We start from the raw sequence: 6,865 nt of genomic DNA, 5'->3' as shown, positions 1-6,865 counted from the left end.
AAAACTTGACCAAGTTTAAAAGTGCAGCCATTTGCATCGTGAAATTTTATTTGGGCATTGATGCAATATTAAATAAACACCTGTCATAATCTATTCTCTTTTTGGAAGAAGTCGAGAAGGAAGTTTTTTAGTATCTGAATTTTTTACCTTATAGACAACATATTATGGACAATATTAGAAAGAAAATAATCTAAACATTCTCTTAATTAAAGCTAAATATTTTTTATTAATTAAATACTAAAAAATATTTTTTTCGAAATAGGAAGTGTATACGTATGGTTTCTTATCATAGTTTGATTTACTTCACTTTCCCGTAATTGCTATTGACGGTAATAACATTAATTTAAATAACAAATAAAGATAATTAAACCGACTATTCCTTATGGTACATCAATATATGACGTCGCCGTCGAAAATACATATTTTGAAATAACATAAATCGGAAACATATTGTATATACTTAAAATAATTAATTTTGTGATTTTAACGACATATTTATATATTGTTGAGTTAAGTAATATTCTTTAAAAATATTTACAAAGTTTAATAAATATATCACAATGTAACATTATATAAAGATTCCCGGGATATTTATTCACTACTTTCAAATAGAAACTAAATATATTAATAAAATAGTATTTTGTTTAAGAGAAATATTCTGTAATGTCTGCCAATTTTTAATAATACTTGTATGTATAATTAAAATTATCCAGGATTTCTTTATTATACCGCAGTAAACAAACTCGCTATTTGGTTCTTAGATACTGAAATTTAAATACCGAGCAAATATATATATATATCAACTAGAAAGCACATAAAATAATTGATTGCTATACTTGTTAAAATATTTATCCCGCGAAAAATCGATTTCTACCAATTTTCTAACTAGCTTCTGATCTTGAGTATATTCTCTGACAGCAGTGAGTCTCGAGAGGAAATCTGTCGTGCGAATTTCACGCTTTCTGCTTGGGTCGTTTCGACGTTCCCACGGCGATTTCACGTTGCGAAACTTTGATGGCTGCCATGCCTACACCCCGGACACGATAACTTGTCCAAGATCCATCCTTCAGTACCGAAGAGTTGTATAGCGAGTTTGTTCTATCGAATTTTCAGTGGTACACTGCATGTCTGAGGTAAAGAGCTTATCAAAACCAGATTACGTTCTTTCCGATGCCGGTAGAAGAACGAAAAGAAAATTAAAAAATTGAGAATGTAAAGTCTAAAGTGTTAAATAAATGCGCTAACAACAGTTTGAAGTGATATGCGGGAGTTGAAATATGAGAAATATGGAAATATATGAACCCTTTTTTTTACTTATTTATATATTCATATTCAAGCATAATTAAATTTATAGAATAAAATTATAAATTTATAATCCAATGAGCATCGGGATGAAAAATTAAAAATTATTATAACGAACACTGCAAAAAAAAAATAAAAATCCATGATTTCGAAGAAAGTAAAAAAATTTGTAAAGAAAAGGAGGTAGAGATATGTTACGTAATATGGACAAAATACTATCAGAATAATATTACACGAGAATTCGAGAATTTAATGAAAAAATGCAATGATAGATATCCATAAAATTTGCGCCGTTATAAGGAAACTTAAAAACCGAAAATCATCTGGTATAGATAACATCGCAAATGAAATGGAATATGAATTGGAGAAATTACGTAGAGCACGCGTGAATATGTCACTGTCATACAGAGATAGTTCCATGGAATTCCAGTGTATATAGAAATTACTCTAGTGAAATACGGTATGTTAATTTTGCGGAAACCTGTCTAGTTGTTATTCATCATTAGTACATAGTATAGAAACGTAGAAAAGTAATATAGAAACACTTTGTATTTTTATAAAAAAGAAAAGGGGAAAACATTAGTTTTGCCCCCGTACAGTTTCACATTTAATTCATCCATCAATCATAATTTCGAAATTACTTTACTCGTAATAACATTTTTTTGCTACATTTTCTATATCGTTCGGAATCGATACTTCGTTCCAAGAATATTATTCTCGTAGAACGAACTGACTGGAACTTATATCGATCGATTTACACCCCGATGAAACGCTTTTGCAATCTCATCCGCTGCCATGGCTACCTAACGCGGTAACTTTCCTCTTCCTTTCTCGTTTCTCGCTCTTTTCGCCATTCTTAACCGCAAACAGCGTCGCTGCACGTACACTCACAAAGACTCATTTTTCTCGATCCAACCGCGGCTTGTACGAAAGTCCAAGATCGATGGGCGAATACACTCCGCTTTAGCGTGTCCACGACTTTCGCGTAAAACTTTTACTTGCTAACCCAGTGATCGAGCTTTTAAGAGCTCTCACGTAGCAATAAACATTTCTGTCAAATCTTTAAACGGGTCAACAAATTACAAATGCACATACACAAATATTACTTGTAACACATTACAAGACAATTTATTGTAGTTAAGAAGTCTCTAGAGGTAAATTGATCTAGTAATTGAAAAGTGGAATATTTTTTAACATGTAAAATTTGCATTTAAATAAATAGATAAATAATATTTTTTGTTAAAAATATATTTTTTTAGTAATAAAATTAATATAAAAAAAAATCGCAGTACCCCGTAACTGCATATTTCCCTATAATCTTTGATTAAGCTAATCTATTTCGCGCATGAATTTGCAAGCACATTATATATAAAGCGTCTTTTTAAAAGCGAGATATATTTCTCTTTGTGGACGGGCGCACGCACGTTTCACGTCGTAAAAAAAATTAAATCAAAAGGCGCAGCTTCCAGTCGTGAATTCATAGAAAGGATAAGCCCGGAGATGGGTTGGATGTAATTGACCTCGGCAGGAACAAAGCTCGCTCATTAATCAACGGTGACGTAGAGCTGACGTCACATCCCACGGGCTGGTGCAATGCAGGCGAGCTTGCTGGTCCATTTATTTACCATTAACGGCTCATTAGCGTACTGGCATTTTCCATTCCAAATCCTGTGCAATTGCAGCAATTTTTTTCTCGTATTTCCATCAATATGTATGATATGTGGCACGATATCTTACATTATCAATAATTTTTTTTTGTCTTTTTTCCGACTTTGAATCTCTATTATTCGTAAAACCGATACGGAATATTTCCACGAGATATTCATAGAAATGCAAGAAATTTAAATTATAAAAAAAATTTAATTTAATAGATATTGGTGTTTTTTATAACTTAATAATTCTTTGTCTTGAATATTAATGTCCTCTGCAACAACGAGAAAAGAATAGTCATTGATTCATTTGTTTTATTAATTTGTTCCGTTGATAATGTAATATTCGATTAATCTAACTATGCAAAGCTTCCGTGTGCCGGGATAACAAAAACCTTCCTTTAGAATTATAATGCTGGTTGGAGCACACGATAAAATTTGATTAAAGAACTTTGTAATATTTCCTCGCTGAAATTATTCAGCTCATTTAGTAATTAACGCGGAACAAAGGAAAATCGGGTTACTTTTCGTAACGCGAACGAGTGCTAAGACGGCCGACGACAGCGAAACTCATGAGACGGCAAAATTAAAAGCTGCCTTGCGAGATATATATAGTATACACCCGTTCCTCTTACCTCGCTGTGACATGCGCTTTGAATCTGGCGTGTAAAGGCAGTTGCTGCAGGCTCCTAGACGGTGTTTGGATGGGTCTCAGGTAGCTCTGACGGGCCAGGAAGTTTAATTACGCCAAGACGTGACAGCCTTCTGGCGAGAAACTTGGGAGATACACCCACGTCTAACGTGCTTCAGTTTATCCTTGACCATTTCGTTCTGTATACGTTTGACTTTACGTACCGCGCAATAAGCATCGCGAGAGAGAGAGGAGGAGAGAGCCTTCGACTCAGATGGCCGAGCAACAATATTTGCTTTCCGACAAAATTGAAATCCTACAGCCTCCTCGCCTGCAGTCGGAACGCGACTGCACAGATATACGCGGTATAGGTAGAATATAAAACGCTCTCTTTTCTCGAGCGAGGCGAATCCTCGTCGCATCCGCCAAAATAGAATTTCGTTTCCCAAATCGATTTTTTGATATGACACGTACATAGAAACTAAAACTAGAGAAACATACAACGAAAACACCGGTTTTATACACACCAGCGATTTAATCGGATTTTCCTATACAATTTAACAATCTAGCTTGCACGCGAAATTGTGCAAAATCAATTACAAGTTAAAGTCGCATGATTTTTTACTATATAAATCGTACTGATTCGCGAATGGAAGAACGAAGCAATATGAATCGGTCGTTTACGAAATACTGCTGTTACAACTCCCCCAAAAAAATTTATTTATAGCATGCGGCAAATCTCTCGACATTAATATCGAAAATAGATTTGCATATCGTAAATTTCGTTACAGTAATAAATTTTACCTCGCAATTACAATTGCATATTATTTTATATCGAACGCGTGTGCATTTGACGACGTATATAAAAACATTATGCGAAGCATCGGCAATCGGCTTGCCGAAATATCGATTTATATGACAGTTTCGAGCGGATTTTTTCAAATACTTTCCACGATTCATTCGCATTTCCACCTATTTCCTGTGGAAAATTCTCGCCGTATACTTTTCAGGGCGCTATATCGGGAGAGGAAAGTGTCGTCGATTTTTCGATCTGGCCACTCGCTACGCGATTCTACTCCTCTCGCTCGACGATAGAAAATAAAACGATGTCGAACGCGAATAAAGATACCCGGAAGACCGATAAATAATGTGCGTATTCGATACACGTAGGAACCGTTACGTATAATAAAAGAAGGTAATAACTTGGCGCGCGAAATGACGATACATATGTTTGTCCTCCCGCATTCGCGCCGATTCCTTTCTTCGTCTCGCGCCAACGTGGCTAACTTGTCCCTACGTGGATCTAATGCGTCGCGATCCACCGGGTTTTTACCACCGTTACGGTAAATAAAAATAAGCGCCTGTACGCGCGCGGTTGCGATTTAATATCGCGACGCTTTATCCCGGCGCACGTGCACGCTTCCCGGGAGAGTTTTATCATAACGACGATGCATCACGGTGTATATATGTAACAGAGATAGGTATATGTGTGTACAGGATGGAAAGTAGAAGGTCGTTAATTTAACCGGCCGATTGTATTCGTACGTAAATCCATTTTACACGAAGATAATAGCACGACTTGTCAAGGATTTCGCGCGAGCGCGAATGCATATAAATAACGCCGCGCCCCTATATATAGGGAATAATTTAACTCGGACGAGTTTTGAATATCGATAGCATTATAACTGCTGGCGCGAGTACAAGGGGATGAATCAAGATTATCATATCCGACATTGGGTGAGCGCGAGATTCCTCCAATCGATGGCCATTCTTTATCCCAATTTATACACGAATTTAGTGTCGATTATGTTGATGTTAGCTGTCAACTGCACACTTTGTTAGACAGTCGACGTTTAAAACATCTCGAAGCTTTAGGTAAGGGGTTCATCAGATATGGGAAAGGCATGACCCTCGTCGTTCCCAGGATGTTCGACGAATACAGATCACGTAACCGCACTCGATGCAACGGGACGTACATTCATCCGTTCTGGGTTACCGAGCCATCACGATGCGCCAGGATATTGTCCGGATTCGTATTCCCACGTGGCTCCCGGATCATGCAGATCCGCCTGCCATTATCGGCAAATCCGCCTATCGAAAACGTGATAGCCGTCTTTTGCGCAATGTAAATCAAACCGCGGCTCGATGCGCGATGCATTTATGGATGCCTTCGCATATCTTGATATGAGAGAGCATGAGTTGTAGAGCTTTAAGAATCAATTGAACGTACTTAAAGTAAAGAAAAAAAAAAAAGAAGAAGAAGAAAAGGAACAGTTGTCGCTGCCTGAGTCGGTATACGTGTTTCTAATGTTCCTAATGGCACGGAAGAACGTTAACTCTGAAAGAAGAATTTTACGCGGGTTCAAAGATTCCGGTAAGGAGCGATTTACTAGCTCTACGTGACTAAAATGCGCGCAGCACGATCATACAATTCTTTTTACAAAATATTATCCGAGAGATCGTGCATAGAAAGTTTCTCGACGTGAGCAAATTATCTTGCGCGAAAGACGCTACTACGTAAAATAGCGATCTTTTCATCTTTTTTGAAATAAATAACGAAACGCAGACGAAAGTATTCGTGTGATGTGATAATATAAAATTCAGAATGCCAATCCTTATTCACCCTTTATGTCGACATTCCGTAGCAGTGGAATAAGGGCTATTTCAATTGTGGAACGTTTAAACCGCCAGCAATTACCGTTAAAATTACACGATACTTACCGGGACACCAAAATTCTGCATTGCGGCGAGCTCCATTATTTCCAGGCGTTGCCGACTATGGGGTGAGAGTGCTAGTACGAGCTCATTGTAAACTGAACATAATGCCAGAGACTCTTCAAAATCATCTGCGCGCAGTAGATTTGCTCAGATGTGAACCGACTGAGTGCATATAAGTATGTATTTGTTCATCATGAAGTATAATTATTTCTTTCGCTAGGCAATGATTATCATTTTATTGTAAATATATCTTACACCCTCAGACTTCGTAATAAGATAAAAAATTATTTAAACGATATTTAAAATTTATTTAAATAAGCAGAACGATAGTTGATTTAAGGAATTTACTTAAATCAAAATATTTGCATAATCTAAAAATAAAAGCAATTTTACAAATCGTTAAAGCGTAAGCGCGATAAATGATATTGAATGAACAATCTCATTGGATAGTATATACTCATAATTATTGCATTCTATTATCACGTTTGCAATAACAAACACGTTACGCACTTAATGAAAATTATAACCGTGTTATCATGTTAGCTCTCCTCGGCGGAAGTTTGTC

Source organism: Prenolepis imparis, unplaced genomic scaffold (assembly GCF_030444845.1).
Source record: "Prenolepis imparis isolate NDT839.2.m4 unplaced genomic scaffold, iyPreImpa1.0 SCAF_4, whole genome shotgun sequence".
Lineage (NCBI taxonomy): Eukaryota > Metazoa > Arthropoda > Insecta > Hymenoptera > Formicidae > Prenolepis > Prenolepis imparis.
The sequence above is the reverse complement of the archived record's forward strand: the minus strand, read 5'-3'. Positions refer to the sequence as shown.